Below are 14860 nucleotides of genomic sequence, written 5' to 3'. Positions count from 1 at the left end.
GCGACCCTCAGATTGCGAGTCGAGAGCTCCTTAACCACCTGGCCATGTAGAGTCGGATGTGCACGTGGATTGCTTTAGGAAGGGTGCGTAACAGTCCTTTCCGACGTAAAATATGTATTTCACACTTTATGAACATAAAGATATGTTCAGATCAGGGATTTAGAGTTTAAAAAACAGAGATTGGAAAAATATGGAATATGAATCACCTTGGAGCACCAGAACCATCAAGACAAGAGACCTGCAAGAAGTCATACTCTAGCTGTGGTAAGCAGAAGTCAGTGGCAGAAGCTGTCAACGTACACTCCAGGCAACAGTACACAACATAATCAAATGAACCTCCGTCTTTAAAAGTGGCACTTGTTGTGGATAGTTCAACCGTTGCATATCTCAAACAGCTGGAGAATGAAACAGATATTCATACTATTTCCTGCTATTACTGATGGATTTGTATGTAATCAGACTGTTGACACACTGTATACATATACAAGTAGACTACGGCAAACGAGCAGGGAGGTTTGTTTGTTTTGAATTTCGCGCAAAGCTACACGAGGGCTATCTGCGCTAGCCGTCCATAATTTAGCAGTGTAAGACTAGAGGGAAGGCAGCTAGTCATCACCACCGACCGCCAATTCTTGGGCTACTCTTTTACCAACGAATAGTGGGATTGACCGTCACATTATAACGCCCACACGGCTGAAAGGGAGAGCATGTTTGGTGTGACGGGGATTCGAACCCGCGACCCTCAGATTGCGAGTCGAGCGCCCTAGCCACCTGGCCATTCCGGGCCTAAGCTGGGAGGGAAGTAATGGTTTGAACGAGAGAGCCTTACGACGGAGACTTTTGCAATGGAAACTACGTTGTAGGGCTATTATCAAGATATACAGTCGTCAGACAGAGCATGACAAAACGTGTTGAGGCTTCTAAATCGTTTTAATATAACTTAATCAACCTCCGAACGAGGTTCAATCTAAAGCAATCTTGATTTATGCATACTTGCTCATACTCAAAATTTTATATTTAGAAATAGAGATTATGGGATGTATATATATATCTTTAACACGTCAATAGAGATTCTAAATATATATGGTGCGGTAAGTCAGTTCTGTCGGCTTAATACGATAATAAGGAATTGCGTTTATCATGATATACCCAATGCTTGTTTAATGTGCTTAATGTCACATTGTTATAGATGTGTTACACCTTCAAGATACACGTCAATCACGAGGTTACGGGATCCGCATTACTGTAAGCTTAAAAGAATTAGGCTTAAAAACACGATGTGTCTTAAAGTCAAGTATCTGGTTCCGACAGTTGACAAAGATTACTATATCTTCACAGCGCCAAACCGGGGCGAATGTTTGTTTATACTCCATAATCTCGGATTACGAGGTATCGAAAAATTTATAGGGGGCGTTTTTTACTTTTTTTTTCAGAAAAAGATATTTTTTGATATAGATTTTCCTAGCTAAGCTAACACTTTGTACAAAGTACGTTGTCGGCTAAGTGTCTGCTACGGACGACATTTTTTGAAACATGTTTTATCTCCTTTCATCGGGTTAAAGTTTTTATGTTTTGTTGTGGCAACTTCGAGATGATCGTTTCTAATCCATGTAGACAGGCTCAACATCCTCGTTCCTAAGGGTTTGCAAACATTGATCACGAGTCAGTTTTTGGAACCATTAAAAAATACTTATTCAACAGCTAACCCTGACAAACACACACTATACATACTAACGTCTAATACTCGCGCTGGAGCTGCGGGGTTAAAAAGGCCCCTTCATGATTCACAAAGGCTTTTTTATGATTCACAAAGGCCTCTATGTACCTATTAGTTTCCTCCATTATCCCAGTTACCTCTAAAATTACCCCAAGGGGGTTCCGTACCCGAAAACAAACCATATGGTACATGAACACGTGTACCGTGAGTGTTCTAGCTGGTTTATGAGTTAGCGTTATAATACAATTTCAAACATGGCGCTCCAGGGAAACCTTGAGGGGGGCCAAGAACACAAAATTCTATGCCTGATTCGGGTTCTGCGATCTAAACACCTACTCCTTACCTCCATCATGCCCGGATGACCTTCCTGAAGTACTTAACTCCCTTTCATTAGCAAGTGTCTGCGCCATATTGATAAGTCTGCCTTACTCCAAAACTGTGGGAGGAGTTCGCAGACAAACAAATTCGCAAATACACAATGTGAATTAAAATAGAATATAACATTCATTATTAGATTGAGTTGCAACCGGTGAAAGTACATAAAAAATCCAATATTCATTATTAGATTGAGTTTCAACCGGTGAAAGTACATAAAAAATCCAACATTCATTATTAGATTGAGTTTCAACCGGTGAAAGTACAGAAAAAATCCAACATTCATTATTAGATTGAGTTTCAACCGGCGAAAGTACATAAAAAATCCAACATTCATTATTAGATTGAGTTTCAACCGGCGAAAGTACATAAAAAATCCAACATTCATTATTAGATTGAGTTTCAAAAGGCGAAAGTACATAAAAAATCCAACATTTATCCAGAACCCACTGAAAAAAAAGCAATATGCAGAGAACTGGATGGAATTGAGTAGCTTTGGGCGAAATTCAACAAACAAACAAAACAGACGAAATTATGAAAGCTATCTAAATATAGTATTTGGAGGCGCGTGATATTTAATATTTCAGTTTTTTTCTTCATGAAAGTTCGTCAATAACATGAAATTAAGCTCATTATTCAGTTTTCTGCACATCAAACAAAGACGTATTATTTTCTATTCAAAACTCTATACAGTATTCCACAATTTTACTTACAGAACTTATGTGTATTAACTTTTATTCTGTACAATTATATTGTATTATAATACAATTACTTGAAGATTGACATTTATACAAGTTGGGTATGGCCAGGTGATTAAGGGTCGCGGGTTCGAATCACCGTCCCACCAAACATGCACGCCCTTTCAGCCGTGGGGGCGTTATAATGTGACAATCAATCCACTATTCGGTGGTAAAAGAGTAGCCCAAGAGTTGGCGGTGGGTGGTGATGACTAGCTGTCTTACACTGCTAAATCAGGGACGGCCAACTCTTTTACCAACGAATAGTGGGATTGACATTATAACGCCACCACGGCTGAAAGGGCGAGCATGTTTGGTGTGACTGGGATTCGAACCCGCGACCCTCGGGTTGTGAGTCGAGCGCTCTAACCACCTGGCCATGCTGGGCCCCTGGGTTTTTACGTTGTAAGCCCATAAATTTACTAAATTGTTCTATGGAAGTACTCAAATGGGCGATCAGAGGGTTTCGGGAGCTCCAGTGATTGGTTGCACAAATTTGATGTGATCACGTAGAGGTCAGTGGAAACAGTTTTAGAATTTCGTGTAATTGTTGTTTCTCGTAAATGTTGTCAACTTATGTTTATTACATTTTAATCATAACATAAACAAAAAAAAAATAAAGGTCAATGCATATTTCGTCTTTTTTTTTCATATTGATATTTATCACCGACTTCAGTACAGACACTTCAGTGGCTTCTATAATATGGCTTCAAGAAATCACAAACTCACAATGTGTGGTAATATAAGAAAATAATAATAATAAAGAGATTGAAATATATAACCCAACCATTACATTCGCCATCTCGAAACTGCTTTGGAATCGAAAATCTGCTGAAACCGTCTTCTTTTGTTGCTATGGTGTGAACGCCTTTTCTAAGCTGGCGAAGCATGATTACCATTTATTTCACTTGTCATACGACTTTAGTGTTAAACCTATTATATATTTCTGTTGTGTCCCAACTGACCCGGTTAGTTCTGTACTGAGCGAAACGTGCCATATACAATGGATGTGGTGGACATAATATGGTTGAAATTCTATTATACAATCTCTGAGGACTGAATAAAAAATGTAGTGTTAGAAAATATAGTATGCCTAATTCGAATGCAAATCAGATAACGATCCATACCTTCAGAAGATGTCTTTATTAGCTCAACATTTCGCTATTACGGCTCCTATAGGGGTCTGTCGATATTTTACAAGTTCACCAATCCAGCTCAATAAAGATACATTCTGGAAATATAGGACGTTATTTTATCTATCTTAATAGAAATGACTTGTAATAAACTCCAGTCTACATTGAACAAATATCAATGTTTTCTGACAAGTACAATAAATTATCGATGTGTTGTTTGTTAAATAACGTTGGATATCACAGCCATTGTTACAGATACGAACGGATGAGTTATTGAATCTGCAGAAATAATTTAGATTTTTTTAAAAAAAAACATGAATACAAAACTGACCTGTATCATTTCCTATTCTCTTCGCATTTCTGCAAATTGAGACTAAATTTTGGCAAAAACTGCAGTAAAATGCGATTACCCACTATCTGACGTATTCTATTGTATTCCTTGTACAAATGATCCCTTTTCTGCGTGATTTGAGTTAATTCTGACATCCTCTCCAGAGCATTTTCACTCTGTGTCTATGATTCCTCACTCTGTCTATTTATTTGAAATATCTATATAAATAATACGCTTGCGTTTTTCTGTCTGGAACTTTTCTCGCAAATTTCTCGATTAAACGCTACAAATTTCATTTCGTCAGAAAGGCCTTTGTCCGAGAAGTCCAGATTACATATTGGATTTTCAATTCAGAATCATCTTACCTGTTTTTAGCTCTGTCAAACTTTTTAATGCAACGAATATGGTACACGATGGTGCAATGACGTTGTCATCACGTGACAATTGGCTTCGACTTCAACTTTATTTTTTTTGTGCAAAGTATTTCAAACAAACAACACCTAACCCGTGTGTAATTTCCTAAAAAATTAAAATTACACTAAATAAAATTTATATAGGCTTTCTTGAGTTACTTAGGTCTAAAATGCGCATGCGCAGTTTGTTGAAAACCATATATTTATCACTTTGTGAACACGCATTCAGACGTTTCTGCATATTCAGCTAGGTTTGCCTTCATCACAACTTTACAATAATTTAGCTTCGGTTCGTTTCATAGACTGCTATAAACACCTTTTAGCTACTTTTTTCTTTACTATAGGTTTTATTCTTCGTTCATGTGAGTTTTTGTTTCAACTCGTAAAACCGTGTCATACACTGAACGTTCATAACTGTTTCATACTCTGTACACTAATATAAATACCATTACTATACTTTACGTGTAGTTTTATTAAGTAAAGTTACGTTCACGTGAGTTTGTTTGTATGAACGAGTAAATTTTTTTTTCTTTCAAATAGACCAGGATTTATTGATCTAACACATCATGCCTGCAAGAAAGCGTAGCTTAAATGGCGTACGTGAAAATGATAGAATAAGAAACATTCAAGCGAAGGGCATAAAAATTACCGCAAATGTTTTGCGGGTCATGGATAGTACTTATATTCTACGTAACCAGAACAGTATTTACTAAAAAGGCATACAAAAGAAAAATGTAAAATTCAACATTTTTTAACCATTCATATTACTCTATTAATGATAACTGTAGCCGTGAATGTTTGCATAAATTGATCAATCTGTAAATTAATAATGTTGTATTAGTTTTCCTTATAATCATTCGGACAGAAAACTCGGGACGATACAATTTATAATATGATGAATAGGGCTTCTGATTTTCGACTTTAACCGATAAACACTGATAAAACACCCATGATACCAAAAAAAAAAGAAAAAAGAAATCAGTGTTTATCCAATAAACAACGCATAAACACCGGGAATGGTTAATCAGTTTACTTCGTATTAACGTTCCCACTTTCCCGAGTCACTGGGATTGCGAGATTTAACTCTTTCCACACGGGATCGTCTGTTAATATACAATTTGATTTTATAATTTCATTTAAAATATTAGCTGCTCCTACATAAGTAGAACCATGCTTTGTACCTGTTATTACTCCTATAAGAAAAAATTGTGTGCAGAGGATATACGGTATATTAGTATACCTATTAAAGTATTAAAAGCGAAAACTCCAAAACACACCGATTTTAAGATATGTAAATAATAATATAAAACAGCTAAAATAAACTGAAATTAAAAAAAATTATAAAGACCAAAAATTGAAGCCCTAGTGATAAATAATGTAAAAGTATATCAATGTAGTCGTTTTCGTGTTCTGATACTTAAATAATAAAATTACCAGAACATTCGTCATATTTGTATTTAACTTTGTAAGGCTAGGACACGGTGGACCTCAAATCTAAAGACAGGTTTTAAGTGAACAAAAAATGTAACACAAAAATATAAATAAATAAGTTACATTTAAATAGACAAAATAGGTAATTACAAAGTAACTCACCAAAATTTACAACAAACAAACAAAAACAAAAAACTGGGGGGACAGAAGACATTTACAATTGAAAAATTACACCCACTAGACTCGACTGAGATATCTTATTGTAACTTAATCTTTTGTTAGTCTGTATAAAACACCCAGGAGTATGGTGAGAAATAAAGAAGAATGGTTTTAATAATAAATGAGAATTTATTATTTAAACTAGGAAACATTGTACTGTCAGTTACGGTTTGTGTTCTCGCTCCTGAAAAAGTTTTAAAGCGAAACGTTGAGTTTCCAGTTAAAGAAAACAAATAGTGTTAGAAAGTGGTTTATTTCTAGTATTAAAATGTATTTTATACACCAATGTACACTACAGAAATTAAACAATAAACTCACTTGCTTTTCTTCTTCTTCTTCTTTTTTTTAATACAAATTCATTTTTCGAATTAAGACTAAAGATGTCACTCAAAGTATTTTGTGTTAGGCTTGATATCGAGAGGGTTGTCTTAATAAGTTCACCCAAAACAATATGAAAAGAAAAATTATGCCAAAATCCGCTTCGAATTCTTAGTAGACAAAGTGATAGTAAGGAATGAGTCTTCAAACTCCTTTATTTATTGATCAGAGGAACGTAACGAGTCACTTATCCTGAAGTTGCTACTACACTTCTCAGAGTTCTCTTTATTTCACAGTACAAACGTCTCTTAGTCTTAGTCTCACTCGATGTTAGTAAGTTACAGTTGGTGGTCGAGAGTCTATTTTACTTGGCAAGAGAAAACCAAGGCAAGTAATTAAGATTTTTTTTTAATATTAAGTCTCTCATTAGTGGCTGTATAACTGCTAATTTACTTTTAAGTTGCTATGGAAATTGTCTCGCCGAACTCTGGTCCTGTATGATTTCGTAAAGCCTAAAGAAACGACGGCCATTTTAAAATATTTATAGACTACTTTTATAGTTCGGTTTACTTACCATTGTTGTCAAATTAGCATTTGATAAACTCTTCAAAACCCAGCTCAGTTATTGACTGATACTGAACCTGTACACGAAGGTTGGCTTAATTCCAAAAACAATATTGTCAAACGTTTATTCACACCCTACCTTGTAAAAATACAATAATTAGGCTAATCTTTGAATTAGCAGCGTAAAAAAACTGCTAGTGATAGAAAAAATGGCCGTGGAAACATACAGTTAAAAAAGTTAAACCTTCTCGATGAAGACCAATTAAATATGAAAAACAGATTTTGAAACCTTCCATACCCAAACTTTGAGGCCAAAGGGTACGATATAACTTAAGAGTAGCCTAAGACTAAGAGTCGTCGGTGGGTGCTGTTGACTAGCTTGCCTTCATTTCAGTCTGTCAATTCCAAATTAAGGACGGCTACGTACAGATATCCCTTTGTGTAGCTTTACGGAAAATACTAAAACGACACCTTCCATAAGTACAGAAAAATACGCACAAAACGTTTTATTTTTTTTGAAAACAAAAGTGCTTATTAATGAACAAAATTTCATAAAAATATCGTATAACTAAATATATTTCTTTTTTTATATTTATATATTTATTTTTCTAATTCGAAAATATTTAAGTACTTTTAGGGTATTTGTCTTCATCATAAAACGTAGGCCTAACCTGTGAATACTGAACTTTGTTGTTACCAGTAAGTGCTAATCAGAAATAATGAACAGTACTTCTAAAACTTTCATTCGCTTCGTATTGTTTCTTGAATAGTATTATTATTAATCTCGTTATTATAAAACTAATATGTTTCTGTAAGTTCTGCCCAATTACTTCGACTATTATTTCAGAGTGTATGATAAAATGTATATATTGTTATTTAGGAAATCATATACCAAACATAATTTGAAGGATACACTAATTAGATATCTTTATGTCTCTGCGTAATCAGCTTACAATGATGAAAGCAGCCTTTGTTAAGAGTAACAGACAATTACAATTATAGGGAAATTGAATACATCTACAATTATTGTACAGTTTTTACAGTAGTAAATGAAAGATATCCGTCACCTATACATATTTGTTGAGCCTTTCCTTCCAGTACACACACACACATGTACTGAGTACCTACATACCGTGTATGTATTTTCTTTCTTTTAGTATAAAGCTGCTCAATGGGTTATCTGTGCTGTATCTACCACTGGGATCAAATTACGAATTTTAGCGTTATAAGCCCATGTTATTTTACCATATATACATTAATTAATTTTAATTAATAACCAAGACTGTTTTGGTTTCGCAGTTTTAATCACTGTTCGATCCCTCGATATATTTAATTTGTTTTTATTTTCGTTTTTATACTCCGATACTCTTGTTTCTTGACGCCAGACGTGTCCTTATGCGTTATCACCCCACCTATCTGTAAATAATACCGCAACTTTAAGTGTTTGATCTATATCTAGATCTCAACGTTTGAAAATAATTTAAGACGACCTCTGTAGAGAAGATACAACAACCAGAAGCTTTCCGTTTTCAAACACGTTTTATTATGCACCAACTCGCCAATTACTGAACGGACAGAATACTACTACTACTGCGTATAAGATAGGCAACTCGAAATGGAAGAAAATAATTAATCTCTATACAGTCTAGACGCAAGGAAACTTGTGAAGTAATATTTCTAGGACGTTACGCTAACGTTAAAACTCTGTGGTGCAGTATGTTAGAAGTGGTATGAAAAATGTGACTGACAGTTGTCTTTATCGCTTGATATCGGCTGACACACTTTTCTTTGTACGTTGCTTCGATTTCCGATGTACTTAAGCTTTAAGTATGGACGAATATATATATATATATATAGTTTCTTGGCGGGTATAATATAAAAACAAAAATGTTCGATTTCTTGAAAGATGAGCGCATAATTAATTTTAGCTTGCTATTACTCACATACGTAAAAGTTTACGGTTAGTTCATATACATCAATCATTCTGTTAATATACAGCCCAGTAAAAACACATCTCACCTTTACGTTCTACAGTACCATTTCATCTCACCTTTACATTCAACAGTATCATTTCATCTCACCTTTAGATTCAACAGTACCATTTCATCTCATCGTTAGATTCAACTGTACCATTTCATCTCACCTTTAGATTCAACAGTATCATTCCATCTCACCTTTACATTCTAACAGTACCATTTCATCTCACCTTTACATTCAACAGTACCATTTCATCTCACCTTTACATTTAACAGTACCATTTGTTCTCACCTTTAGATTCAACAGTATCATTCCATCTCACCTTTAGATTCAACAGTACCATTTCATCTCACCTTTACATTCAACAGTACCATTCCATCTTACCTTTACATTCTACAGTATCATTTCATCTCACCTTTAGATTTAACAGTACCATTTCATCTCACCTTTAGATTTAACAGTACCATTTCATCTTACCTTTAGATTTAACAGTACCATTTCTTCTCACCTTTAGATTGTTTCTCATGAACACAAGATTATCTCTCCCTGTTTGTACCAGAGATAGCAATACTTACTCATCCAGTTTTTGTATCGCTCGTCCTCGAGGATAACCTCTGAACCATCTATTAGCTACAAAAATATTCCTGGATCTTCATCAGTAAGCATCACTCTGAGGTATCGTTTCTCATGAAATATTCCAGGCTCCATTCGGTCTCCTTAATACAAGAGTGTGATCTGATTTACATATTAGCGCGACCCGTGTTTTCATGGAAAACGTATTCCTATTTTCCCCACTAGTCTACTGCAATAATCAGAGAAGGGCCGTAAGTGGTAGCCATAGAAAGGCAGGCGTGTTTTCCTTTCGATCAAACTCCCAGACTAATAAATCATGGCAACAATTGATATTGATTGGTACAATCTTACCGTATTCCTATTATGTTTGTCTCTCTTTCCTTCTTAGTTTCCAATCCTGCTTGACTGTACAAGATCAAAATCCTGCTTCCTATGGATAGTCTTGTCATTTATCTTTGTTTATTAATACATAGAGTGATGTAAATAGCGATCAAAATTCAGGTTTTTCGAACGAACTTAATGACCAAAAAAATCGGTTACTGAAATTAATTTTACCGCTAAGAAATAAGCTGGGTTAAAGAACTTCATCTCATCATTTGGCTTTTACTGTTTCTTGTAATTGTAGATCAAAGCATTGATTACAGTCATTAAATTTTGCCTCAAGATTATTGCCACCAAGCTAAGTGTTTACCTTTCCATAAAGACACGATTAGCTATCTTAGAAACTAACGTCGGACACGAAAAACAAATCTTGGAAGAAGTGAAATTGAATAATCTACCACTAGAGAGAGAAATAAATCTGTTGCCATATTATAATTGTAAATTAGTAAACCTTCCGTTTTCTTATTCTTCTAGGTCACAGAGATGCTTAAGCTGCCTCGTTTAAATTAAATTTATATTTAAAACGTCGAGAACACAACATTTAAAGAGACTCCAAGTTTATGGATTCAGAGTTTATGTTCTTTGTTTGTAAGGCAATTAATTTTATTGTCCATCACATTAATTAGTAACACAAACTTCTGCATCCCCGAACCTATCTAATTGAAACAACATTGATGAAAAGAAATACTAACACAAATACTCTTTGTCTCCCAAGTAGAAGCTTCAGTTTCACGTTTGAGTTAGGTTTCAGTTTCATTACAGTGTCTTTGTTTATAAGAATAACGAATGTAATTAAATGCGTAATTATTCACTTCGCTTTTTTGATGAGGTGAGATAAAGAACATGTAAAAAGAATTATGAAAAAAGTGAGTTTGTTTGTTTGTTTGAAGTTAAGCACAAACCTACACGATGGGCTATCTGTGCTCTGCCCACCACGGGTATCGAAACCAGGTTTCTAGCGTTGTAAATCCGCAGACATACCTATGTCACTGGAGGGCTCATAAACATTACATACAAACTACTATTCTAAAAGGCCTTACTGTATTTCTCTGGTTGAGGGTTCGAGTGTTGGACCTTAGTCGCGACTGTGACTTGGAAGTTCGAGTGTTGGACCTTAGTGGCGACTGTGACTTGGATGTTCGAGTGTTGAACTTTAGTGGCGACTGTGACTTGGAGGTTCGAGTGTTGTACTTTAGTGGCGACTGTGATATGGAAGTTCGAGTGTTGGACCTTAGTGGCGACTGTGACCTGGAAGTTCGAGTGTTGGACCTTAGTGGCGACTGTGACTTGGAAGTTCGAGTGTTGGACCTTAGTGGCGACTGTGACTTAGAAGTTCGAGTGTTGGACCTTAGTGGCGACTGTGACTTGGAAGTTCGAGCGTTGGGCTTTAGTGGCGACTGTGATATTGAAGTTTGAGTGTTGGACTTTAGTGGCGACTGTGACTTGGAAGTTCGAGCGTTGGACTTTAGTGGCGACTGTGATATGGAAGTTTGAGTGCTGGACTTTAGTGGCGATTATGACTTGGAAGTTCGAGTGTTGTACTTTAGTGGCGACTGTGATATGGAAGTTTGAGTGTTGGACTTTAGTGGCGATTATGACTTGGAAGTTCGAGTGTTGGACTTTAGTGGCGACTGTGACTTGGAGGTTTGAGTGTTGGACTTTAGTGGCGACTGTGATATGGAAGTTTGAGTGTTGGACTTTAGTGGCGACTGTGACTTGGAGGTTCGAGTGTTGGACTTTAGTGGCGACTGTGACATGGAAGTTTGAGTGTTGGACTTTAGTGGCGATTATGACTTGGAAGTTCGAGTGTTGTACTTTAGTGGCGACTGTGACTTGGAGGTTCGAGTGTTGGACTTTAGTGGCGACTGTGACTATCGAATGAGGATATTTTGTTGGTGAGTTATTTGTTACTTATAGGAGATTTTTGAATGTAACTCTAACCTGATGACGACCCGAAACGTTGTAACTATTAAATCAGAACTGGTATACTGTAAAAGTTGTTGTTTTTGTATCTTTCAATTAATTATTCCCTTCCGTAGGTTCTTCACTAAATATCAAGTTCGTCTATTCTGGCCTCAACATTCACTTTAATTTCTGTAATTTATAGAAATCCAAAGGAAGAATGCCTGTAAAAATGTTGCTTTGTTAACATCCGTTCCTCTCTCACAAACCAGACTTTACGCGAAGAGGACACTATCATTGTCCTGACCGAGGCTTTCTTCAAATCTAAGTTGATGAGCTAGTTTCAAATAGGTAAAACTTTAGTCCACAACAAAGGTTGGGAAGAATAAAACAATACGTATTAGGCCTCCACGCCACATTTTATATTTTAAATTTTATCTTTGGTGAAAAGAAAATAATTCTGTAATAATATCATCAAACAGTTGGTACATTGTATAATACCGAAATTTAGAGCAATGATACAATATTATTCACATATCCAATTTAACTTAGGTTACTAAATGATACATTACTCTTTTGTTCCACTATTGATCTTCAAGTAATCTGGTGTCTTATTCCTCTTCGAAGAGAAAGAAAAAAGGACGTTTTCCCGAAGAAGTGTTTGAGCCTTTGGAGTCGTCTTATAAACTGTTTTAATTGCAGTTTAAAAGACGACTCCAAATTCTAGATCACTAAGTTTCAATTAAAACAGTTTATAAGACGACTCCAAATTCTAGATCACTAAGTTTCTTTAATTGCAACGTAATGATTTATACTTTGGAGTCGTCTTTTAAACTGCTTTAATTGCAACGTAATGATTTATACTTTGGAGTCGTCTTTTAAACTGCTTTAATTGTATTTTATTGATCTCCATTGTTATGTTAATTGGAATGATTTTCTTTTACCTTGCAGTATTAAGTATTCTTAACTCTTTAAGTGTAGTTAACAGTGTAATTCTCTGTAGTGCTTTAAATTTCATTGAAGCTCTGAAACGAGCAAAGTCAAGTTAGCATTTGTCCAAAACTTTTTAAAATCTTACTCGTGTAAAAACGTTCTGTAGAATACAGTCTTGGCCAAAACGTTTTAATATTTTATAACAAATAATATCATTTAATCCACTTAACACTGTCAAACTGAGAAATGCATGTTATACTAAACATCATGAGTGATTTAACAAACAATTTTATCAGACACCTATAGAAAGATGTGTAATTCAACATTTCAACTATCACAACAAAACCTTATCTAAACATATATAAGGACAAAATTTAACTTCAAATTATCATAAATGTCGTCTGTAAGTTTATATCAGTTGGTTGGTCCTCCCACCTCCCTTCTGGGTACTCTAATAACCTCCGCAAGGCGACGTGGCATGCTGTAAATGAGGTTATTGATGTAATCCACCGTGATTTCATCCAAACTTGTTACTAGAAGGCGTGTCAAATCAACTACAGTAGCTGGTTTAGGGTCATGGTTAGTAATTTCCCACCATTCCTTAATAAGATTACAATCTGGAGACTGTTGGTCATGGAAACTTGTAGGGGCCTCCTGGTCGAGGTAATCCTGTACAATACGCACACTGTGGGAGTAGCATTGTCATCCTGGAACACAAAGTTATTGTCAAACCTTGTCATAGTATATGGCAGAGATATCCTCTCCATGTGATGCCTGTAAAAGGTGCCATTGACATTTCCTTGAAGAACATGAAGAGCATTTTTTTCAACCACGATGAATAGCTGCCCAAACATGTACAGCACCACCTCCTGTGGTAAAGACAGTCTTCCTTTATATGTTCCCCAGGCAAACGACGAACACGAATCCTACCATCAACCTTAACAAGCCGGAAACAGGACTCGTCTGAAAAGATGACATGTCGCTAGTGTCCTAACTGTAACTTGGCATGCTGTCTTGCCCAAGTAACATAGTGATGGCTGTGAATTCTGGCTAATATCGGTTTCCAAAATAACCTTATTTGGTCAGTCTCCTATTCACTGTTCTTCCGGATCCCCAGTAATGAATGTGTTCATATCATTCCTACCATAAGGTGTTGCAAGACTTCTTTCGACATTGACGTGTTAATGTGTACATAACAGGTGTGTATGTGTGTTTGGACGAACAAATGCTTAAAACAACATATAAAGACCAGAATAACAACTCGTACGTGTTTGTCCGATCATACGCTACCTTTCTTGTTACTACTCAGGCATTTACTCAGTAACATGTAGACAATAACATCAATATATAGAACAGTACAGAAACATTTTAACCAAGACTGTATTAGTGAATTCTAGAAAAGACGAAAAATAAGTGGCATCTTACTTGATGGTTAGTTTCCCTTTTTTAAAAAGAATTGTTTGTATAATAACAACGACAACTTATAATTTTAAAGCTTATTTGTTATATGAATTGTTTGTATAATAACAACCACAACTTATAATTTTAAAGTTATTTGTTATAAGAACTGTTTGTATAATAACAACCACAACTTATAATTTTAAAGTTATTTTTATAAGAACTGTTTGTATAATAACAACGACAACTTATGATTTTAAAGCTTATTTTTTTTATAAGAACTGTTTGTATAATAACAACGACAATTTATAATTTTAAAGCTTATTTGTTATATGAATTGTTTGTATAATAACAACGACAATTTATAATTTTAAAGCTTATTTGTTATATGAATTGTTTGTATAATAACAACAACAATTTATAATTTTAAAGCTTATTTGTTATATGAATTGTTTGTA

Source organism: Limulus polyphemus, unplaced genomic scaffold, assembly GCF_000517525.1.
Source record: "Limulus polyphemus unplaced genomic scaffold, Limulus_polyphemus-2.1.2 Scaffold4732, whole genome shotgun sequence".
NCBI classification, from domain to species: Eukaryota; Metazoa; Arthropoda; class Merostomata; order Xiphosura; family Limulidae; genus Limulus; species Limulus polyphemus.
This window is presented reverse-complemented; position numbering follows the sequence as displayed.